Raw genomic sequence first — 26895 nt, forward strand, 5'->3', positions numbered from 1 at the left:
ATTGTCACTCAAACTACCTCAAATACCTCAAAAACCAAATACACACACACAAATTGTACACTTAAATCTAGATTTTATCCTAAATATGAAGCGGTTCCAGATATACTTACCGTATATACTCGAGTATAAGCCGACCCGAGTATAAGCCGAGACCCCTAATTTCAACCCAAAATCCCAGGAAAAGTTATTGACTCGAGTATAAGCCTAGGGTGGGAAATACCTCATCCCCCCCTGTCATCATCCAGACCCGTCATTAACATCCTCATCATCCCCTTGTCATCATCCCACACATCCCCCCTTCATCATCCCCTTGTCATCATCCCACACATCCCCTTATCATCCCACACATCCCCCCTTCATCATCCCCTTGTCATCATCCCACACATCCCCCCTTCATCATCCCCTTGTCATCATCCCACACATCCCCTTATCCCACACATCCCCCCTTCATCATCCCCTTGTCATCATCCCACACATCCCCTTATCCCACACATCCCCCCTTCATCATCCCCTTGTCATCATCCCACACATCCCCCCTTCATCATCCCCTTGTCATCATCCCACACATCCCCTTATCATCCCACACATCCCCCCTTCATCATCCCCTTGTAATCATCCCACACCCCCCCCTTCATCATCCCCTTGTAATCATCCCACACATCCCCTTATCCCACACATCCCCCCTTCATCATCCCCTTGTCATCATCCCACACATCCCCCCTTCATCATCCCCTTGTCATCATCCCACACATCCCCTTATCATCCCACACATCCCCCCTTCATCATCCCCTTGTAATCATCCCACACCCCCCCTTCATCATCCCCTTGTAATCATCCCACACATCCCCCCTTCATCATCCCCTTGTAATCATCCCACACCCCCCCCCTTCATCATCCCCACCCCCCTTCATCATCCCCACACCCCCCCCCCTTCATCATCCTCTTCTCATCATTCGCCCTCAGTGGTCTTCAACCTGCGGACCTCCAGAGGTTTCAAAACTACAACTCCCAGCAAGCCCGGGCAGCCATCGGCTGTCCGGGCTTGCTGGGAGTTGTAGTTTTGAAACCTCCGGAGGTCCGCAGGTTGAAGACCACTGCGGCCTTCAACATGCGGACCTCCAGAGGTTTCAAAACTACAACTCCCAGCAAGCCCGGGCAGCCATCGGCTGTCCGGGCTTGCTGGGAGTTGTAGTTTTGAAACCTCCGGAGGTCCGCAGGTTGAAGACCACTGCGGCCTTCAACATCATCCAGCCCCCTCTCACCCCCTTTAGTTCTGAGTACTCACCTCCGCTCGGCGCTGGTCCGGTCCTGCAGGGCTGTCCGGTAAGGAGGTGGTCCGGTGAGGAGGTGGTCCGGGCTGCTATCTTCACCGGGGGCGCCTCTTCTCCGCGCTTCCGGCCCGGAATAGAGCCGTTGCCTTGACAGCGACGTATCTGCGTCGTTGTCAAGGCAACGTGACTATTCTGAGGCCGGGCCCGAAGCGCTTAGAAGAGGCCTCCCCGGTGAAGATAGCAGCCCGGACCACCTCCTCACCGGACCACCTCCTTACCGGACAGCCCTGCAGGACCGGACCAGCGCCGAGCGGAGGTGAGTACTCAGAACTAAAGGGGGTGAGAGGGGGCTGGATGATGTTGAAGGCCGCAGTGGTCTTCAACCTGCGGACCTCCGGAGGTTTCAAAACTACAACTCCCAGCAAGCCCGGACAGCCGATGGCTGCCCGGGCTTGCTGGGAGTTGTAGTTTTGAAACCTCTGGAGGTCCGCAGGTTGAAGACCACTGCGGGTGGGGGAGTTCACTCGAGTATAAGCCGAGGGGGGTGTTTTCAGCACGAAAAATCGTGCTGAAAAACTCGGCCTATACTCGAGTATATACGGTATCTTTAAAAAGGCAGTTGAAACAGATCTCAGAAAACTAAAACTCAATCAACACACTAACAACAATATAACCTTTAGAGAGAAGAAAGCAATCACAGAAATACAAAATAACAATAATATCACAATCCGCCCCTCCGATAAGGGGGGCGGAATAGTGATATTAGATACTGAAAAATACAAAAAAGAATGCACAAGACAACTGTCAGACACTCAGACATATATAAAACTCAAGTCAGACCCTACAAATGTATTTAGTCAAGAATTGAAAATATTGTGTGATGCTGCACTTCAATCTGACATCTTATCTGAAAAAAAACATGAGTTTGTCTTGGGGACACAGGAAAGACTTCCGGTCTTTTACTGTGTCCCCAAGATACACAAAGACCCAATAGATCCCCCAGGCTGCCCGATCGTATTGGGAATTAACTCGCTCACCTCCAATTTGTCCCAGTTGATAGACCGTCTACTTCAACCACTTGTCCAAACCACAACATCCTATCTGAAAGATACAACACAAGTAATACAAATACTTGAAAATATTCTAGCTTCATTAGATGTAAGCTCCCTTTATACGATCATAAAACACGAAGACGGCTTAAATGCCGTCCAACAATTTTTAAATAAAGGTGAAGTCCTACCAGAACAAATTGATTTTATTTTACAAGCTATACAATATATTTTAAACCACAATTATTTTTATTACGAAAACGAATTTTATTTGTAGGCTACGGGAACCGCCATGGGTACGAGGTTCGCACCCAGCTATGCAAATCTTTTTATGGCGGCCTGAGAGGAACAAACCATTTCCCCCAGGTTAGGCACGGACCTCGTACTATGGCAACGCTACATAGATGATATTTTCTTCATTTGGAAGGGCCCCATGAACCTATTGGAAAATTTTATCCAGGAATTAAATACAAATAATTTAAATCTCCATTTTACTCCACATATTAGTACAGACACATTAGAGTTTTTAGATCTTTTAATCACCGTTGATCCACCTAAACTAATCTGCAGTGCATATCATAAGCCAGTGGTGAAAAATAGTTTTATACTGTTTAATAGTTGTCACTTGCCTAGATGGCTTTTAAATGTTCCCACTGGCCAGTACCGCAGATTGAAAAGAAACTGCACCCTCAACACCAAATTTGAGGAGTAAGCAGAAGTTTTAACAAAAAAATTCCTGAATAAGAATTATCCAAAAAAGATCTTAGATGAGTCTTTTAATAAAATATGCACCTTAGACAGATCGTCATTTTTCATCTCGAAGCAAAAGACACATTACCTCAAAACGAAGAGCCCAAACTAATAATACAATTTAATAAGGACTACAAAAAAATAGAAACAATCATTAAAAGCAACTGGCATTTCCTAAAAAATGATAAACTAATCGGTCAAGATATCCCCTTACATCCACCCATTGTGTACAAGAAAGCTCCCAATTTAGGCATTCAAGTTGCCCCCACCATTAAAGAACCATCTTCTAGTAAAAAAAAACATCCACATGGCTACAAACAAAGGGTTTTTTCAGATGTGGATCTTGCTTAGCATGCAAAATCACAGAATTTCCAAAAAAGATTACAGAAATTACATCCACAACTAACAAATATACACATCACATCACATGGCTTCTTATCCTTAGTGATAGAAGTGACTTACAGGCAGGGCCAGACTGGGACCAAAAATAGGCCCAGGCATTTTAAAATAAACAGCCCATTTTTATGGTGGGGGTCTGACTCATGGGACCCCCACCAATCACCTTGGTTCAAGTGGCTCCCGAGATGTTGGAAAGCTGCAACTCCCATCATGTCTGAAGTGACTACAGCTGATGGGACAGTCAGGAGACTACACAATGATATCAGTGACTAAAGCTCTGATGGGACAGTTAGGAAAATACACAATGATATCACTGACCTGAGTGACGTCTTCTCTGTCTTTACTTTTCTTCTTCATCTGGTCCAGACACCAAGATTTCTTCCATCTTCTCTGCAGAGTCTGACACCTGGACATCATTGGTTCCTTAATTTGTCAGTAGATCCTCATCCTCTGTATGATGACAATAATCATTATAACCTTGCCAAATACTGTACCCCCTGAATATAATACTGCCAACCACTGTACCCCCTGAATATAATACTGCCAACCACTGTACCCCCTGAATACTGCCAACCACTGTACCCCTGAATATAATACTGCCAACCACTGTACCCCTGAATATAATACTGCCAACCACTGTACCCCCTGAATATTGCCAACCACTGTACCCCTGAATATAGTACTGCCAAATACTGTACCCCTGAATATAATACTGCCAACCACTGTACTCTATTAATACAATACTGCCAACCACTGTACCCCTGAATATAATACTGCCAACCACTGTACCCCTGAATATAATACTGCCAACAACTGTACTCTATCAATATAATACTGCCAACCACGATACACCACTGAATCACCCCATATACCCCACACAACCCATTCTCAGTCTAATAATCACCCCACGCAACCCATCCTCAGTCTCCTCATCACCCCCATATACCCCATCCTCAGTCTCCTCATCACTCCATACACCCCACGCACCCCATCCTCAGTCTCCTCACCCCATACACCCCACACACCCCATCTTCAGTCTCCTCGTCACCCCATACACCCCACACACCCCATCCTCAGTCTCATCATCCCCATACACCCCACGCACCCCATCTTCAGTCTCATCACCCCATACACCCCACACAACCCATCCTCGGTCTCCTCATCACCCCATACACCCCATCCTCAGTCTCCTCATCACCCCATACACCCCACACACCCCATCTTCAGTCTCCTCATCACCCCATACACCCCACGCACCCCATCCTCAGTCTCCTCATCAAACCATGCACCCCATCCTCAGTCTCCTCATCACCCCATACACCTCATGCACTCCATCCTCAGTCTCCTTATCACCCCATGCACTCCATCCTCAGTCTCCTCATCACCCCATGCACTCCATCCTCAGTCTCCTCATCACCCCATGCACTCCATCCTCAGTCTCCTCATCACCCCATGCACTCCATCCTCAGTCTCCTCATCACCCCATCCTCAGTCTCCTCATCACCCCACGCACTCTATCCTCAGTCTCCTCATCACCCCATACACCCCACGCACCCCATCCTCAGTCTCCTCATCACCCCATACACCCCACGCACCCTATCCTCAGTCTCCTCATCACCCCATGCACTCCATCCTCAGTCTCCTCATCACCCCATGCACTCCATCCTCAGTCTCCTCATCACCCCATGCACCCCATCCTCAGTCTCCTCATCACCCCACGCACTCCATCCTCAGTCTCCTCATCACCCCATACACCCCCACGCACCCCATCCTCAGTCTCCTCATCACCCCATACACCCCATTCACTCCATCCTCAGTCTCCTCATCACCCCATGCACTCCATCCTCAGTCTCCTCATCGCCCCCATGCACCCCACGCACTCCATTCTCAGTCTCCTCATCACCCCCATGCACCCCATGCACTCCATCCTCAGTCTCCTCATCACCCCATACACCCCACACACCCCATCCTCAGTCTCCTCATCACCCCATGCACTCCATCCTCAGTCTCCTCATCACCCCCATGCACCCCACGCACTCCATCCTGTCTCCTCATCACCCCACGCACTCCATCCTCAGTCTCCTCATCACCCCATACACCCCACGCACCCCATCCTCAGTCTCCTCATCACCCCATGCACTCCATCCTCAGTCTCCTCATCCCCCCCATGCACTCCATCCTCAGTCTCCTCATCACCCCATACACCCCATGCACTTCATCCTCAGTCTCCTCATCCCCCCCATGCACTCCATCCTCAGTCTCCTCATCCCCCCATGCACTCCATCCTCAGTCTCCTCATCACCCCATGCACTCCATCCTCAGTCTCCTCATCCCCCCATGCACTCCATCCTCAGTCTCCTCATCACCCCATCCTCAGTCTCCTCATCACCCCACGCACTCCATCCTCAGTCTCCTCATCACCCCCATACACCCCACGCACTCCATCCTCAGTCTCCTCATCACCTCATATACCTTAAGCTCCTCATCAGTATTACACAGCTGACACCCCCCCCAGTCCTTCTCATCAACATTAAACCCCCTAATCACTACACCCCTGACCCCCCCCCTCTGGTCCTCCTTATCAACGCTACGCTCTCCCAGACCCACAATCCTTCTTATCATTACACCACCAACCTCTTCAACACCCCTCCTGTCCTCTTCATCATCATTACAATCCCCTCCCCCACCGCCCTGCACCCGACCGTCGCTCTCCTCACCTCATCTGCTCAGCGATGCGGCCGTGTGAGGCGGGAGGGTTTGCTGCTCCTGTCGCTTCTGCCGGGGTCAGAGGCCATGACACCTGACGTCAGGGGCTTGGAACAGATGTGTGTGCCTGCGCGGGGCACGTCTGTTCCCATCAGCCCCTGGCCTGTCCGTCTCGCCCGGCCGATTTAAAGGTAAATTACTGCTGTCAGCGGCAGGTCCGGGACCTGTTGCTTCAGCATAGAGTATGAAGTACTGGCAGGGGGCCCTGCAGGGGCCCAAACTGTGAGGCCCAGGCTGTGACCTGGGCTACTAGATGGGCCCCCTAACACGCTGGGCCCCTGTGCAGCCGAACCGGCTGAACAAGTGATATGTCCACCCCTGATCTATTTGATCCAATGTACCTGCGGTAAGCAATATATAGGAAGAACAAAGAGACATTTAAAAATACGTATTTCTGAACACATATATCATATCAAAAAAGGAATAAAAACACACCCCTTATCCCTACACTTTATTGAGCATCACAAACAAAACCCATCTGAACTCTTTTTTGTAGCCATTCAAAATGTAAAGAAATGTTGGCGAGGAGGAGACTATTTAACCAAGATGTCAAAGGCAGAATCGAGGAAAATTTTCGAATTTGATACCATTGCACCAAAAGGACTAAATTCAGAATTGGAAATCTTCGGATTTCTATAATATTGTCAGAAACTTGTGGTGTAGCTCTTCCCCATGGTCCGTCGATGGCTGGCCGCATAACGACCCAGCGACGGCCCCTGGGGTCCAGCCCACCCAAGACCATCCTCAATCAAGAACCTCAAGATACATCAAGACATTATTGTTCATTAGCCATGTTTATAATAACATTTTACATTTCTTTCCATTATTACATTTTATAATCACATTTTCTATCACAATTTTTTGTCACATTTTCACACACATTTTTATATCTACCATATTTATTTTTATATTATGGTGTCTATCTCCATAACCTCACATATATTTTATTACTTTATATTTATTCATAACCCATGTACATACAAATATACACTTCTTCACCGTCACCCTTTATTTTTATTTTATTTTTATTCATATTTATTTTTACTCTTATCTACATCTTTTTTATGTACATCCCAATCCAAATTTAAAATTTTCTACACCAACTAATAATAATTTTCTATTAATTTTTCTCAAATTTTTTATTAATATACGATTATCAATATATTCTCCATCAATGCTGTATAAATATGAGATCACTACCCACACATATCCAATAGATATATTCTATTATATACAATGAAATGTGTCCATATATTCAGATATTCACATATTAATTCATACATCTACCTATCTATTATATTAATAATACATTTAAAAAAAAAAATCAAAAACTTTTTGTACAAAATCAGTAATCTAAAATTGCCCTATTTTGACCACCTATAACTTTTTCATTTTTCCATATATAGGGCCATATGAGGGCTAATTTTTTTGCGCCGTCATCTGTACTTTTTTTAGATACTACATTTGCATATATAAAACTTTTAGATCATTTTTTATTAATTTTTTCGAATAAAATGTGACAAAAAAGCTGCATTTTTGGCTTTTTTTTTTACGTTTACACCATTCACCGTGCAGGATCATTTACATTATATTTTGATAGTTCGGACATTTATGCACGTGGCGATACCAAATATGTTTTTTTTTTTTTAATTACGCTTTTTGATTGTAAAATGGGAAAAACTGACAATTTTCATTTTTATTGGGGGAGGGGATTTTTCACATTTTTTTCTACATTTTCAACTATTTTTTTTACAATTTTTTTGTACCCATAGGGCACTATCTATAGCAATCATTTGATTGCTAATACTGTGCAGTGCTATGTATAGGATACAGCACTGCTCAGTATTATCTGTGCTCTGGTCTGCTCAATCTCAGACCAGAGCAGAAAATGCCCGGAGCCAGGTGAGGGGACCTCCGTCCGCCATGCTGGATGATCGGATCGCCGCGGCAGCGCTGCAGGCGATCCAATCATCCATTCAAAGTACCGCAATGCCGCAGATGCCGTGATCTGTATTGATCACGGCATCTGAGGGGTTAATGGCGGACATCTGCGTGATCGCGGATGTCGGCCATTACGGGTGGGTCCCCGGCTGCTGCTAGCAGCCGGAACCTGCTGTGTATGACGCGAGCACCGTTCCGATGCTCGCGGTCATACACAAGACGTAAATGTACATCCTGGTGCGGGAAGTTCCGTCAAACCAGGACGTACATTTATGTCCGTGGTGGTTAAGGGGTTAAATCATTTCCTTTTTCAAATAAAATGATGTAAACAAAAATAAAATATTTGGTGTTGCAGCTTAAGGAAATTACATTAAATGAAAATGCACAGTGAATGACGTAAAAACATTTTAAAAAATGCTAACGTCTAGAATTGCTGATTTTTGGGAGGATCACAGTGGATGTCAGGAGTGATACCCGCTGTGATCTTTCCTTAACTGCAGGTACTACTACTCCCATCTGTTCCATGTTGGGAGCTGTAGTAATTGCTGTTAAGGAAAGATGACAACAGATGTCACTCCTGACACCCGCTGTGATCCTCCTGTATAATGTATAGATGCGGGCGGCCGCTCTTCTATGGTCCCCTGCACTGACGTATATATACACCTATTCATATTTCCCACAGAGATTTGTGATTGGCTGTAACCATCTGGCCAATCACAGCTCTCTGTGGGGAATATGAATGGGTGTATATATATATATATATGGCAGTACAGGGGACCATAGAAGAATGGCTGCCTGCATCTATACATTATACAGGAGGATCTCAACGGACCAGGGGCAATCTGTCAAGTAGTACAGGTACTACTACTCCCATCATGGAACTGTGTGTGTTCCATGCTGGGAGTAGTAGTACCACCTAAAAAATAAAGAATAATAAGTGAAAAACACACACACACTACATTTCTATTATTGTCTGCTATATTTTTAGTGCCCTGCCCGCCAACATAAATTGATCCCTTTTTAAAAATGAATATAAATTTTGTTATAAAAAAAGATACATTTCATTAAATACAATTTTTCCATAACTACTGTATCTTTTTTCTATTTTTTTTAAATGGTACCCTACGAAGTGTTATTAAAAAAGGTATCTCCATCACTTTTTTGGGTCGCTAAAGTCCAAAAGAGAATAAAAACCGCCTGAAAAAGTGCCAAAGTTAAAACCCACATGGCGTTTTTCTTGGCATTTTTTTTACTCCCATAGACTTCAATGGGAGAAAAACGCCACGATTTCAGGGGGAAAAAAACGCCAGTGGCTCAACATGCTGCGATTTTGCAAAACCGCCAAGGAGCTGAAAAACGCCAAAAAAAGAGTGAAAGAACTTCAAAAGGATAAAAAAAAATGCCAAACTGAAAAACACCAAGTGGAAAAAGAATTTTGCAATTTGTCATTGATTTACAGCTAACTTCTGGCCACAGAACTGCCATTTTTCTTGGCGTTTTTAAAAAAAGTTGAAACTTAGCCTTATAGGGGTCAGAAGAGGACTGTTTTAAGATTATTTTTTTTTAACAAAAAGTTATAATAAGAGTAGTAAAATAACACAAAACCTATATGAATTGGGTATCCAGCCCCCCCCCCCCAATAGTTGAAAAGTTGCGTATTTCAATTTCGTCACACAAATATTTTCTTTTCTTTGCTGTTGATTTTGTGTTTAAATGAGTCATGTCAATACAAAGTACAAGGTTACATAAAACAATCCCTTATATGGTGTAAAATTGGAAGACTTGAGGGTGTTCAGAAAGCACAAATTTAGGATGTAATTAACACTTGATGTCCATTGATAGTTTTGAGTCTGCTTTCTATTCCAAGTGCTTTTTTCGCTATTTATGCTCAGAGGACTTGAAATATAACAGCTGTTTGCTTGGCTCACCTTCAGGTGCTGCACCAATGACCTTCAGCACAAGCAGCGCATATGCTAAAGTACTGTAGCGTGAGCAGCAGGCTGAAAGAGAGCAATTCTCTTTATGATACTATTATTTTCACGCGATTGCCACCCAGTGCCATTAATGTTAAAATTCTCTCAGAATTCACTTGTATATTTTTTATGAAAAAAAAATCAAAAACCAAAGCTTTTTTCGGGCTAATAGGTGCTTTAGAAATATAGCACATAGTTGGATGTTAAATGGCAATGATTATTAAGAGAGACTCAATTTCCACAGAATGACCAACATTTATTTGTTTTCATATTGGACAAATCTCATCTGGCATATGTGTATGCAGTGAAGCTTGTAATGGTGTCACCTAGGAGAAATGAATGTAAATCCTAACCATCCATTGCTTTTGCAAGGCTAAGTACAAATTCCATTATAAATAAACTGTGCTATGTAATCATAAAAGACCCTTCCAAAACTTATTATGGAATAATATATGTAAATGTAAATTGTAAGCAGCCTATGGCAACCAATTAGGGATTTGCTTTTTCTGATTTATCAGTGTTAATCCCTAATTGGTTGCTATGGATTTCTGAACATTTGTTTTTTTGGGGGGGCATTTGAACTAAAATTATTAGAACTTTTTTACACCATACTACATATTGAGCAGTACAGTGGCTCAGAGGTTTATGAAGCCTTACTGTACTTGTAGGCCTCCAATTTCTTACACACCTTTAATCCTTTAATTTCATACGCACTGCGCCAATGGCTACAAAGTACTGTGTAGCAAGAACTCTGCATGCCTCCATACAGCTTTTCCAGCAGATGACCCTCTGTACAAGGCTACATAATATTTGAGTATATACAGTATATTTGTATATACAGTATAATTGTGCTGAAATCATGATGTACTTTGTGCAGACAGAGCAAAATATACGAGCTTACAGTATAGTTGCAGTGATAGATGACATCTATCTGCTACAAGTACTAGGGATGTGAGGCATTGAATATTATATGTGATTCCACGTTTAAAGGGGTACTTCGGTGGAAACCTTTTTTTTTTTTTTTTATCAACTAGTGCCAGAAATTTAAACAGATTTGTAAATTACTTATATTAAAAATTCTTGGACTTCCGGTTCCGGCGCGGCCGATGTAGGAGCCTCTGCAGTGAGCTCCCGCACCTCCCCAGCTTGTACCTGCCAGTACCCGGCTCCATACGCCCTCTCGCCCCGAAAGGCCCCCAGAGACACTGCTCACCTCCAGGTATGGAGCGCTTCATTCAGCGCAGTGGAGGTCCGCCTGCAACGCCGCCACCGGCCTCCACCATGAAATCAGCCGGCGGCTCACCTGAAATGGCCGCGGCCGCTACTGATAATAACGCAGTGCCACGGGCGGCCTGCGCTGCACTCCCACAGCCTCTTCAGCCCTCTCCACACACTGAGGACTCTCAGGGGGAAATGGAGGTCACTTTGCCAGCCCCTTCACCTGCCAGTGCCTTACTTCCAGGACAGGTGGATAATGCAGATAACAGGGGCATATATAACACCTCTGAGAATGCAGCACCAGCAAGCCAGCCTCTGATCTCACAAGGACTGCCAATACACATTGACTATCAAATGCTGGCCACTGAAATGGCACTCCGCATTACCCCTAATGTGCAACAGATAGTGGAGGAGGTTCTTAAAGCTACCTTACAGAACCTGACTTTGGAGGTGTCTGCTCATACAGGGCGAATCACTGATGTGGAGCAGAGGTTGTCACACTTGGAGGATGGTGATTCTCTTATGGAACAACGATTGAAAGCGGCAGAAGTTGAACTGTCCAGAGTATCGGAGAAAATGGAGGACCTTGAAAACAGGTCCAGAAGGAATAACCTGCGTATAGTGGGTGTACAAGAATCTATACACCCCGCTGATCTACAACGGTTCTGTGAGAGGGACTTACCCAAAACACTGGGCCTGTCGCACCCCTGCCGGGTGGAAAGGGCACACAGGATCGTCCCGCCTCCAGATCCGCCTTCAAATGGTCCTGCAGCTTTGGCACATCGCCCTCGGCAAGTAATTTTGAAACTCCTGGACTTCAATGATAAGGTGGAGATATTGCGTGCTTACAGACGACTGTCCCAACCCCTTGTAGTCCAGGGTATGAGCCTTCTCATATTTGAAGATTTCTCTGTGGAGGTGGCTAAACGGAGACGAGCTTTCAGCGCCATCTGTACTGCACTCTTTAAAGCCAAATACAGATTCCAGTTACAGTATCCTGCTATATTGAGAGTGTTCCACCTTGACGGATCTATTTCCACCTATAAATCTCCAGAAGCCGCTTCCTCATCTTTGGAACAAATCCTGAATTCCTCGTCCAGAAGATCTGCACGCGCTACCCCGAGTAGGAGGTCCCGCTCTTCCAGGCGAGACGACTGCTCCAGATCACCTGCCAGAGATGTAGCATGCCCTCCTGCGCCGAGAAGTCGCCGACGTAGACAACGCTCTCCAAGGAATGGACACGGCGGGGAACGCACCTCCTCACCATAATGAGACTTGTATTCCTTTTTGCACTGCCTCGCTGACTGATCCTCCCTTTTGGACAGACCGACCACAACGCAATCCACTGGGAACAGTTTTTATTTTTTTTCTTCTCCTCTCCTATTACTCTATTATGTTTGTATATTTTTTCTTTTTGAGGAGGGGGCTTACCAATGCAAGAGGCCAAGATTGGACACTACTTCTCCCTGGGTTAGCGCATCTCTAACATGTGTTCTAACGTTGATATCACCGGGTCTCGGAGCCGACTAGGAAGGGGGCGGGGGGCCTCATTGCCCTGTTGTTTTCGATGCTACCTATGTCATCTGAAAAAAGGAAGTCCCTTAACCCGACCTGGTGCGACTGGTTCCATTTGTCGGCCCACTGGGTTCTCATTAGTGTTTTTTTGATGGTTTTAGTTTATGTTTTCATTATGATGACTATGTTGCATTATTCTCCACGCTGTTTTTCTTTACAGGACATGGGTTTCATACTACACACTAAAGCTACACGTTCTTGTCAGAACACACATTGGTTTCTTTTAGTCACTACTATGACATGCCTTCTTCCGACTGCATATTCTTTAGTGTTTTCTGATATATATCTGCCGGTCTCATTAGTGGGGTATTGTTATGCTTAAAGTTATATCCTGGAATGTGAAGGGCCTTAGGTCCTCACACAAACGGAGATTGTTTTTACGCTTCCTGAAGAGGTCCTATTCTCCAGATATTGTGTTATTACAAGAAACCCACCTAACAGACCAGGATTTCTTCAGGATGCGTCAACAATGGGTGGGTCAGGTTTACGGGTCCTCCGCCAAAGACGGCAAAGCGGGAGTCCTCACACTATTGCACAAGTCATTTGCCTTTTCTTTTATCTCTCACAGTACTGACTCGGACGGCAGAGTGTCACACCTCACCATAGAACACAATGGGGAAATCCTGAGCCTATACAATATTTACGCACCTAATGGGGAGAATGGCTCTTTTTTTAGGGAATTGGCTAGTGAGATCCAATCGGATACAGTAGACAGGAAACTGATAGGGGGCGACCTAAACACCGTTCTGGATGTCCGAGTAGATCGGAACAACCCTAATGTTCATAACCCATTACCGAGAGCTCGGGATTGTATTCTCGCACCCTTCATAGACCAATTGGGCTTAGTAGATGCCTGGAGACTTGTCCATCCGGACGATAGAGAGTTTATGCATTTCTCCAGTGTCCACGGATCATGGTCAAGAATAGATTATTTTCTTATGAGCATTGAGTTGAGCTACCGGTTGTGTTCGGTGGACAATGGAGATCTGGCATTATCAGACCATGCCCCAATGATCTTACATCTATTTCCCTCTTGCCCCAAGGGAACTGATATACTCTGGAGATTTCCTTCCTATCTGACAAAAGACGAGGACTTCGTGGAGTTGCTCAGGGCTTGGTGGTTAGAATTTGCGACTACTAATGATTCACACAGGCAACACCCAGTATTGTTCTGGGAAACAGGGAAGGCAGTCCTCAGGGGACGGTTGATAGCCCATATCTCGGCACTAAAGCGAAAATCCCGCACTTCTCGCCACCAGCTCTCGCCTAAGGGAAGCCTACGCTCTTTTTCTTAATTCCCCAAATGAATCCCATAAGGAGACATGGAAACAGGCCAAATCTGACTACGAGATATGGCTAGACAGGCATGAACGTATGAAAAGATCCCAATTTGAGGTTGATCTCTTCCGTCACGGCAACAAAGCTGGACGTCTTTTGACTTGCCTGGCGAAAGGGAGACAGCCACCCTCCCACATAACTACACTTAGGGTCTTCACAGGCACTTTAAAACATGACCCTCACGCCATTAATAAAATATTGGAAAACTTCTATGCCACGTTATATGCAGACTCCCCTTCTAACCTACTGGCAGGAGAAACATTTTTGAGGAGTCTTGATCTCCCCTCTCTGTCGGATGACCAGAGGGAGGTGCTTAATGCTCCAGTCACGGAGGCAGAAATTCAGGCCGTCATCCGCAACCTACATAACAATAAAGCGCCAGGCCCTGACGGGTACACCGGGGAATTCTTTAAATCGCTTTTACCACAACTTTCACCAATACTTACCGATGTATACAAGGAATTTCTATCTACGGGCAATATCCCTGATGAAGCTTCTATGGCCTATATTAAAGTATTGCCTAAAAAGGGTAAAGACTTAAGGGATCCCGGCTCATACAGGCCCATATCATTGATAAACCAGAATGTCAAAATCTTGTCCAAAATTCTAGCAGACAGACTGGCGAGGTTCATGCCGACACTAGTGGGTACCCACCAGGTAGGCTTTATCAGACAACGATCCGCAACCATGAATATCAGAACGGTCGTGGCGGTCTTGGACCGACTCCAGCATAGCCCTCAACCGGGAGATCGGCCTGCGCTATTGGCTCTTGATGCCGAAAAGGCGTTCGATAATTTGAGATGGGACTGGTTGGGGATGGTGCTGGACCGGGCGGGCCTGAACGGCGCATTTCGTAATTATTTAACGGGAGTAAACAGGGCGTCCACGGCCAGGATCTACACGCCAGGGATACTGTCATCACCCATTACGTTATTTAAAGGAACGAGACAGGGTTGCCCTCTTTCGCCCCTTCTCTTCGACCTTGCCTTGGAACCTCTAGCGCGATCACTACTGACATCCCCAGTGTACAAGGGCATCAAGGTCGGAGAGCGGGAGGTGAAACTCACCATGTTCGCAGATGACATTTTGCTCTTCTTAAATGACCCAGACACCTCATTGCATGTTATTCTTGACCACCTAACCCTCTTTGGCACCTTCTCGGGATATAGGGTCAACGTCTCCAAATCGGAATTACTTCCATTGGGGGTACACCCGCCGCGGTGGGGGGCTAACATAACTGAATTGGGTATACGCATAGCGGATTCCTCGGTTACCTATTTGGGGATCAAAGTAGGAAAAACTCATGATACGATTTATTCGCTTAACTTCCCCCCAATCATTTCCAAAATATGCACTGAACTGACAAGATGGCATGGCCTTCCTCTAACCTTCATGGGGAGATGTCATTTAGTTAAAATGATTAGTTTCGCGAGGCTCCTATATCCACTCCAGACCTTACCACTACTCCTTAAACACGCATATATACGTAAATTAAATTTGGCCTTCACTAAATTTATTTGGGCAGGCAAGCGTCCACGCATTGCTCTACACAAATTAATGCTAGACAAGCAGGAGGGGGGACTGAATTTCCCTAACGTGAGGGGATACAATCTTTCTTGCTTGTTTCGTTTTGTGATCGATTGGATCCATGGCTCTTCCTTTCATGTGGTCGGCGATTTGGAAAGGGGGCTGACGCACCCCTGGGATTTGCGGATCCTGTTACACACTGCTTATGCGAAACTGCCCAGCTTAACAAAACGATCTGTCCTTTTAAGGGACACCGTGGCCACATGGAAGGAAGTTCGTAAATTATTTAAGCTACCATTCCTGGTCTCTAAATATCATCCGTTGACTTGTCATCCCGAATTGCCTGTAACCATCCCTACACACACATTAACTTTGTGGGCACACCAGGGATTATCTTCTGCATGCGATCTTATTGATAAACCCAACAAACGCTGGCTATCCCCTCAAACCTTATTGCACACCTTTCAATTACCACCCTCCCATATATTCCCATGAAATCAGTTATATTCTTTTTTTTCCTCACGCTTACGCAACCCTGAGATAGAAACACATGACCATGCCCTAGATTACCTTATTGGTTCGGTCCCTCATAAGCTGTCGATATCCTCCATATACGCGACACTTAAAAAGATGTTGATCAAGACGGACCCCTCTAAAATATTTGCTTCCTGGTCCAAATGGATCCCTCATGTGGATATCTCTGACTGTGTATTACGTGGATGTCCGATCATTCGTAGGTGTGTCATTAAGGAACGATGGCGAGAAACGTATTTTAAACTTGCTCATAGGGCGATCTATGGTTTTAACATCTTACTGACTCCCAATTTCCCGGACAGGATCACCGCCTGCCCCAAATGTTCCACTCCCCTAACTTACCTTTGGCATGGCATTTGGACCTGTTCTCACATAGTACCCTACTGGAGAATACTGCTCACCTATATTACACAAACATGGAATGTGACTCTACCTAACTCTCCAAGAGCTCTACTGTTTCATCAATTCAGACCACCTGACCCTGACCACTCACGACAATCCCTACCGAAAGTACCCCAATTGGTCCATATTATACTATTGGTGGCATTGAGATTTATTTTTGATTCATGGCTGTCATCCTCACCACCTACTATTTCTATGGTGACTTCCCAAATGAAACGTCTATGCAACCTTGATAGGCTTGACTCGGAGAGACATAAGACCGCACGCACTACCAAATTCTTTGACAAGTGGGAAGTGTTTATTCTAGAGCATTATTCAACAGACGAAATTGCAGAAATAGTTAGGCCCTTCAGCTCCACTGAGTGGTACTGTTTGGGAGTCATCGGGAATACTTTGGGGGCCTTACAACTTCCATCATGAATACACCATTGCCATATCCAACAAGGGGGTACACATTCACAATGTTTATGTATACACGTTTGAATGGGATTCTTTAACTGTGTAGCTCTACTGTTGATATGATGAATACTGCTCTGACTTCATACTGCTCATGTACCAGTCCATATATCCACATGTCCTAATGACCCTATTGCACAGCTTTGTATCCAAATGGCGAATGTTTTGCTCTATCGTTGGATTGTTATACTGTTTTTCTTTTCTTTTTCTTGAAAATTTTCAATAAAATGTGTTTAAAAAAAAAAAATTCTTAATCCTTCTAGTACTTATTAGCGACTGTATACTACAGACGAAATTCTTTTGTTTTTGGATTTCTTTTCTGTCACGACCACAGTGCTCTTTGCTGACACCTCTGTCCATTTCAGGGACCAGTTCAGATTTGAAGTGGATTTGAGGGGCCTTCATATTAGAAATACCCCATAAATGACCCCATTATAAAAACTGCACCCCTCAAAGTATTCAAAAGGACATTCAGAAAGTGTGTTAACCCTTTAGGTGTTTCACAGGAATAGCCGCAAAGTGAAGGAGAAAATTCAAAATCTTAATTTTTTTACACTCGCATGTTCTTGTGGACCCAGTTTTTGCATTTTTACAAGGGGTAACCCAATTTCTCTCGAGTAAGGAAATATCTCATATGCGTATGTCAAGTGCTCTGTGGGTGCACTAGAGGGCTCAGAAGGGAAATTTAACATTTTTACAAGGGGTAATAGGACAAAATGTCCCACAAAATTTGTAACCCCATCTCTTCTGAGTATGGAAATACCCCATGTGGGGATGTCAAGTGCACTGCTGGTGTACTACAATGGCCAGAAGAGAAGGAGTCAAATTTTGCTTTTAGAAAGCAAATTTGGCTGAAATGGTTTTTGGGGGGCATGTTGCATTTGGGAAGCCCCTATGATGCCAGAACATCAGTTTTTTCCCCAAATTTTTTATTTCTACAAAGGAGAAATAGGAGAAAATGCCCTCCAAAATTTGTAACCCCATTTCTTCTGAGTGTGGAAATACACCATGTGTGGTCATCAAGTGATCTGCTGGCGCACTACAATGTTCAGAAGGGAAGGAGCGCCATTGATCTTTTGCAGAGAGAATTTGGTTGGAATAGAAGTCGGGGACCTTGTGCATTTACAAAGCCCCCCGTGGTGCCAAAACAGTGGACCCCACCCCACATGTGACCTCATTTTGGAAACTACACCCCTCACAGAATTTAATAAGGGGTGCACTGAGCATTTACACTCCACTGGCTTTTGACAGGTCTTTGGAACAGTGGGCTGAGCGAATGAAAAATTCAATTTTTCATTTTCACGGACCACTGTTCCAAAAATCTGTCAGACACCTGTGGGGCGTAAATGCTCACTGTACCCCTTATTATATTCCGTGAGGGGTATAGTTTCCAAAATGGGGTCACATGTTGGGGGGGGGTCCATTGTTCTGGCACTATGGGGGCTTTGTAAACAAACGTGGCCTTCAATTCCTCTCTCCAAAAGCTCAATGGCGCTCCCTCTCTTCTGAGCATTGTAGTTCGCCCTCAGAGCACTTTACATCCACATATGGGGTATGTTCTTACTTAGAAGAAATGGGGTTACAAATTTTTGGGGTCTTTCTTTCCCCTCTTTTCCCTTGTGAAAATGAATAATTTAGAGTAACACCAGCATTTTAGTAAAAAAAGTATTTTTTTTCCGTTTTCCCATCCAGCTTTAACGAAAATTTGTCAAACACCTGTGGGGTGTTAAGACTCACTATACCCCTTGTCATGTTCCGTGAGGGGTGTAGTTTCCAAAATAGAGTCACATGTGGGTATTAATTTTTTTGCGTTTATGTCAGAACCGCTGTAAAATCAGCCACCGCAGTGCAAATCACCAATTTAGGCCTCGATGTGCACCCTCAGAGCATTTTACGCCCACATATGGGGAATTTCTATACTCAGGAGAAATTGCGTTACAAATTTTGGGGGTCTTTTTTTCCTTTTACCTCTTGTGAAAATAAAAAGTATGGGGCAACACCAGCATGTTAGTGTAAAATGTTTTCTTTTTTTACACTAACAGGCTGGTGTAGACCCCAACCTTTCCTTTTCATAAGGGGTAAAAGGAGCAAAAGCCCCCCCAAAATTTGTAACACAATTTCTCCCGAGTACGGAAATACCCCACATGTGGCCCTAAACTGTTGCCTTGAAATACGACAGGGTTCCAAAGTGAGACAGCACCATTCGCATTTGAGGAGTAAATTAGGGATTACATAGGGGTGGACATAGGGGTATTCTACGCCAGTGATTCCCAAACAGGGCGCCTCCAGCTGTTGCTAAACTCCCAGCATGCCTGAACAGTCAGTGGCTGTCCGGAAATGCTGGGAGTTGATGTTTTGCAACAGCCCTGGAGGCTCAGTTTTGGAAACACTGCCGTACGATAAGTTTTTCATTTTTATTGGGGGGGGGGGGGGACAGTGTAAGTGGGTGTATATGTAGTGTTTTACCCTTCATTATGTGTTAGTGTAATGTAGTGTTTTTAGGGTACATTCACACGGGCGAGTTTACGGTAAGTTTCCCGCTAGGAGTTTGCGCTGGGGCAGAAAATTTGCCGCAGCTCAAACTTGAAGCAGGAAACTCACTGTAAACCCGCTCGTGTGAATGTACCCTCCAGCTGATGCGAATGCAAACCTCCAGCTGTTGCAAAACTACAACTCCCAACATGCACTGACAGACCGTGCATGCTGGGAGTTGTACTTTTGCAACAGTTGGAGGCACACTGGTTGGAAGACCTTCAGTTACAGTTCTCTTATCTAACTCAGTATTTTCCAACCACTGTGCCTCCAGCTGTTGCAACACTACAACTCCCAGCATGTACTGATCGCTGAAGGGCATGCTGGGAGAGTAGTTATTCAACAGTTGGAGGTACACAACTACAACTCCCAGCATGGTAAGAAAGCCGTTTGCTGTTCGTGCATGCTGGGAGTTGTAGTTTTGCAAGATTTAGTGGGCCACTGTTTAGAATCCACCACACGGTGATCTCCAAACTGTGGCCCTCCAGATGTTGCAAAACTGCAAACTGCTGTGTGGGCATGCTGGGAGTTGTAGTTTTGCAAGATATAGAGGGCCACAGTTTAGAGATCATTGCACAGGGATCTCCAAACTGTGACCCTCCAGCTGTTGCAAAACTACAAATCCCAGCATGCCCAAACAGCTGTCTGGGCATGCTGAGAGTTGTAGTTTTGCAACATCTGTAGTGTTACAGTTTAGAGACCATCATATAGTGGTCTCTAAACTGTAGCCCTCCAAATGTTGCTAGGCAACTCTCCGGCTTCCGTAGTCTGCAGCACGCCATACCAGGGAGCCAGCCGCACGTCATCGCCGCCCGCCGATCACCGCCGCTGATCGTCACCGACGGGTCCCCCGTTCTGCCTGCACTACTGTGGGTGGGTAGAACGGGGGAACCGAACTTTAACCCGCCCGCCCCTGATCTTCTATTAGTCGGTCGCTTCTCCCACCAGGGGCCACAGCCCTAATCCAACAATTTAAAGGGAATCTGTAATCAGAAAATGACCTATTGTTTAAAAAAGTTTTTTTTTTGTTAATCTTATTTTTATAAGATTTTTATAGATCTTTTTTTGTCAGTTTTATATAACAATGCTAAAATCTTGCAATTTCCATGCAGAGAGCGGCATCATGTACATATTTATATCTATTTCTGGTGAGTGATACTTCTTTAGTGTAACTCCTCTCATAATTTTACACCCACTATTGCACTTTATCACTTGTTTTACATGTTTATGAATAGGAAATATGCAATCTTATGTAACTATCACTCTTATAGCATCTTATGCACACTGTGAATGGAAGTGTTTTTTAAAATGAAGTTGTGATCACCACTGCATTTTTATGTAATATTTATTGTAATTTCATGCATAATTATGTATGATGATGTCACTTATGCACTGCCTATTTAAAGAACCACTTATGCACTTGTTACTTGCTTGACAAAGACCATGTGAGACGGTCGAAACGTTGTGGTTTTCACTTGATGAATAAAGCCTAACACCATTCATCTGGACCAGAGCGCTGCTGCATTGTTTTTTTGTCATAACCAAACTAAGATAAGGGTGCATGCACGCCACATTTTTGTTATACAGTTCTCGTATATGGTTTCAAGTTAAAAACCGTATGGAACTGTGTAGACAACTGTATGCATTGACTTAACATTGTAACCCGCATGTCAAACGCATCATCCGGTTTAGTCCGTTTTGCGTCTTATACGGTTTTGTCCATTTTTTTACCTGTACCCAAAACCGTAGTCTACCACGTTTTTTGGTCCGGGTGAAAAACTGTATTAAACCGTATACATTTTTTTGGGTTTTTATTTAACATGGGTGTCAATGGGAGCCGTACAGAACTGTATGTGTGTACTGTTCCATCCCGTTTTCACCATACCGTTTTTGACTTTGCACAGTTTTTTTTCTTGGAATTTCAATCAAACAAGTGAAATGTTATTCAAAATGTTTTTCTTAAAAAACGGATGCAACCAGACATCATTTTTCAAACCGTATACGGTTTTCAACTGTATATGGGTTAAAATTTGTATACACGTTTTAATACAGTTTAGTCAGGTTTTGAGGAACCCGTTTTTCATCAAAAACCTGATGCGGGAACTGTATTGCAAAAACATGGTGTGCATGCACTTTAAGACTTCCTGTACTATACAGATAATTTCCCAGGTATGCCTTGCTCCTCAGAACAGACAGGAGTACAGTGAAAGGTGACACCAGTAGAGAGATAACACTGGATCCACCACCCTTCACAGCAAAGATCAGCATCCCCCAACCCTGTAAAATTACCTCTAAAAAGTTCACAAGCATGCTCAGACCCCTTTTCCAATCATCTAAATGAGACAGCTTCAGTCTATTGTTGCCTACGTCCATAGGTCCTGCCATAAAGCATATCAGTAAATGTTGCTAAAAACAGCTCAGGCAAGATGGAAGCCCCCCATAATAAATAACTAAAAATCTATTAAAATAAATTATAATCCGAAAATATATTAGAAAAGAAAATCTTTTCAGTATTTTACTCAAGAAAAAAAATTTAAGTGACACATTCCCTTTAAACCCCTGGATTTTTTTCTTGCACGCTCTACTGGATCTATCAGTGATGTCTGCCCATTGTACAGATGCAAATACACCACTCTAGTGAGCTTAGAAGCTTACTCAATACTGTTTTATAAGTGCATTCCCAGTCTGTAAAAGTGTGTGGTTATGTCTAAGCTTCCAGTGGTGGTTGTATGTATTGCACAACATGAGGCTTAGACGCCTGCATGGATATCACACACGTGTGTTTCACAACTATTCAATAAAATAAAGTAGCAATTTATGAAATTATCCATTTACCATCTGTTTAGAATAACTTACGTATAATACATAGAAAGCTGTACCCATCACATTCTCCATTGCTCACAGTTCACAGTGCAAAATGGTATGTTAGTAACTGGTTATCCATCTGGAAATGATTTTCTGCAGATAAAGCCTTGGATCGTTGATTGGTTTGGATCACAAGGGCCATTTCACTCCAGTCTATTTGAGCCGCATGCATACTAAAATTAGCTTTTATCTACAGATTGCCACTTATTGCCCTAAGCTCCATCCAAGCAGTTTATTCAGTTCCAGTAGTAATTTTCCACATGTATATTTCACTATGCATCTATTTACATTCAACTTTTGCTAAAGTAATGAAAGACGTAGTCTATTTATTCTGATGATGCAGTCAAAAAAGATCATTATTTTTGTGATATATTGCATTTTGTATGTATATATGGTATAAAAAAAAAAAGAAGAAAAGAATGTAAAATGACTGTAGGGGTTGTGTTAGAAGCCAAGCCATCTATCCTCCAGAGATCAGCTGTTATAGCTGGAGATAGTCCCTTCTAAGAGCAACTGCATAGAAAATGTAACCTAATATGCCAGCCTTCAAGTAAATGGCCTACCATGTAATGCATGTATGTGCTGAATACCTTTAGCCACTAGTCCCTATAACAGTGATTAGCTCAACACCCAACAGGTTATTATTACAGCAATAACCATTTATTATATACTCTAAAACGTCAATCTGAAGATAGGGAACATTTATGTAAGATAACTTATGTGTTAGCACTTGTGATAATTTTCTGTAGATATAATAATTAACTACTAATGTGATTTATAGGTTCTGAATTTTATCTTCTTGGGCAGATTTATGTGCATTGCAGATTACGTTGTCACAGTCCATGAAGCTTTATATTCTCATCATTCATCTTTCATTGTCAATTCTGTGACAGTACTGTATGTTTATGTTTATTGGTTTGGATTGTGGAAGTTGTCGCGCTGGAAATTTAATCAGGGGTGCTTATAAGGGCTCGTTCACATGGTCATCTGTCCGTTCTGCAATCTGTTTGATCATTTTTAAACGGGCTGTAAAATAATCCCATTAATATCAATGGGATTTTTTTTTACAATCCTTTATCACCTTTATTTGCTTCCTGTTCCGTTTTTTTTTTTCACAGGAGAAAAGACGTTGCATGCAGTATTTTTTCTCCTGTCACAAATAACAGAATAGAAACAGACATTGCAAATTTAACATTAAAGTCTATGGAAATGGTTGAACCTTTAATGTCATCCGTTTGCACTACCACCTCCATCACGGAACAGAGTCTGTTCCATGTTGGGGGTAGTAGTACAGGGGCTGACTGAATGATTGCATCGGGTCTCACTTTTGAGACCTGATGTGATCAGCAGTTATAAAGCAGGGGAGCTGGCAGCATGCTCTGCTCCTCTGCGATATATGTACTGTGTAAACTTTCATTTTGTAATCCCCCGCCGGGAGCCCAGAATAGTAGGTGCCGAGGAGCCATTCAGGGCTACTGTGACCCCCAAATTTATGCTCCCATGCATATTTATAATGATTTATTGGCCCCAGTGTGCATATCCTTATTCCCCCCAGTGTCCTTATTCCCTCCCCCCCCCTCACTGTCTGCTCCTCATCTTCTTGAAGCAGGGCAGCAGCTTGATATGTCGGGAACCGGTGACGGTGAATGAATGAAGCCGACATGTCCCACATGTAGGCTTCATTCATTCATTCACCACCGCCACACAACATGTCCCCGCTGCTGCCCTGCTCCTAGCGCAATCAGAGTGCACCGCCAAGACATGTCTATTCTCTGCTGCTTATTTCTGTCAGGTACGGAGATGAGCAGCAGAGAATATACATGTCCGGCGTTGGGAATAAAAACACTGGGGGGGAATAAGGATATGCACACTGGGGCCAATAAATTATCATAAATATGCATGGGTCAATACATTTGGGGGTCACAGTAGTAGTTTAAAAACCCTGCCTGGAGCCCTGAATGGCTCCTTGGTGCTGGCCATTCAGGGCACCGGGCGGGGAATTTAAAAATGAAAGTTTACACAGTATATACATCGCAGTGGAGCAGAGCATGCCGCCCGCTCCCCTGCTTTATAACTGCTGATCACATCAGGTCTCAGAAGTGATCAATCCCTCAGCCTCTGTACTACTACCCCCAACATGGAACAGACTCTGTTCCATAATGGGGGTAGTAGTACAAACACTAATGTAGATTTTCCATCCGCCTGCAGACTCCCGGAGCCAGGAACTACTACTCCCATCATAGAAAGGAGTCTGTTCCATGATAGGAGTAGTATGTACTGGAAGGATTAAGATATTTTAATAGAAGTCATTTACAAATCTATATAACTTTCTAGCACCAATTAATTTGAAGAAAAAAAAAATAGTTTTCCACCAGAGTAGACATTTTCTGTTGAATAGTTTAAAAAGTAGTGCTTGGTTTAACAATTGATATTGGCATCAACTTTAGAAGACTTGGATGGATGTCAAGAATATGTAACTCATTATTTCAATTAAAGAGTACCTGTCATCAACAAAAACTTTTAATATGTTGTTCATAATCATTAATGGAGAGATATTGTAATATATCTTCATTAAAAAATATTAATATTTATACCAGTTTTTTCATTTTATACTTTTGGCCACTAGGGGTCTCTCTTCTATGCCTGGTCTGCAGGTAGCTTCCTGTGCTTTTCATAGTAAGTGTACAGCTTTTAGGACTAATGCTGAAAGGGTTCTGGTCCTTCCACCGGAAGTTCAGTACTCTCAGCTCACAGGCTTGTAGCTCACAGTGAGCTGAGAGTACTGAACTTTCAGTGGAAGTTCCTAGTGTGCATGATGCAGCAAAATTCCAAACAACAATGAGAGACTGCTACACCGTATATTCTGAGGAGACTTCCATGCAGAAAATCCGTAGTGTGAATGGGCCCAAAATTTTGGTCTTCCAACACAAAAATACGCAGCTGAAATGGCCATTTGGGATGTGCTATCTGGACGAGTACAAGTAGATCACACACCAATTCAAATAATTTAGCTTCTCATGGCCTATTAAGAGTAAGGGCCCTATATACCAGGTTCTCAAACGTTTTGGCCTCACCAGTCAATATAGCCAGCAGATACTTCAGTGGAGTAGCAATAGTGCAGCACCTATATTACCCCCCAGAGTGTCAAACAAATATCAATCTTGCAGCACCAAGTATCACAGTGGAGCACATTACAATACATCTCTCCAAGAGTGCCCAAGAACATAGTTCAGCACAAAATACCTTCCCAATATCACTACTAGAGATGAGCGAATACTATGAAAAATTTGATTTGGCCAATTTGCCGGATTTCCCCCCCAAAATTTGGTTCGATACAAATTTATTCGCAGCGAAGCACTATTAAAAATGGCTATTTCCGGGCTACAGAGAGCCTGAATAGGGGTGTAGAACACTTTGCCTTGCCGTAACACGCATAGGGAGTGTGCTGGGTTAGTGAAATAATACTGTTATTCAGTATGGCATGCAGATTCTTTTGGAAATGTCCTTCATGCCATGAGAATGTAGTGACAAGAGTTACCTTCCATTCTGGACTTCTTACCTGGCTTTTATGTATAGCAATTATTTATTTAAATTATATTAAATATCATATAAAAATTTACAAGTCACTTTTTATAAATTATAAAACGTCTTTAAATAAAGTTCAAATTACAAAAGTTCTTGAAAACTGAAGCCTGAATAAAGCACAATAAAATGTTTTGGACACTTTCACATTATAAACACAAACCTTACTTAGAGTCAAATCAGTACTTTAATTAAATGATTTAATGGCTATGGACACCTATGATGTTTTTGTAAGAATTTCTTCACATTAATGTCACTTCTACAGCACTCTTCATATCCAAGCTATCCTACGAAACTCTCACATTCACCCTCCAATCCAGACAGCTGTGTAGCTTTTTATTTATATAAATAAGTGTTTATTTTTCTATAGCCTATTAGAATGTTAAATTATGATTATTTATGAAATTTACATGTCACTTTTTATAAATTATAAAACATCTTTAAACAAAGTCTGCAAACTACAAGGCTCTTTTAACAGCGATCACATAAGTGCCCCAATTTTGGCTTGGGGCACTCCTTGGAGAAAAAAAAATTAGCGGGGCACCCTTACTGAATAATCAAAGTCAATGTCTTTTTTTTTTTTTCTTCCCCCATCTGGCACAAGACATCATGAGAATCTGTTCAAGCCAAAACTCTTGGGCAGAACCTGCAACACAAACATATTAGTATTAGGCTCTGCACTTTTCCAGCATTATCCTCCCCATTTCCCTACAAATG

Source organism: Hyla sarda, chromosome 8, assembly GCF_029499605.1.
Source record: "Hyla sarda isolate aHylSar1 chromosome 8, aHylSar1.hap1, whole genome shotgun sequence".
NCBI classification, from domain to species: domain Eukaryota; kingdom Metazoa; phylum Chordata; class Amphibia; order Anura; family Hylidae; genus Hyla; species Hyla sarda.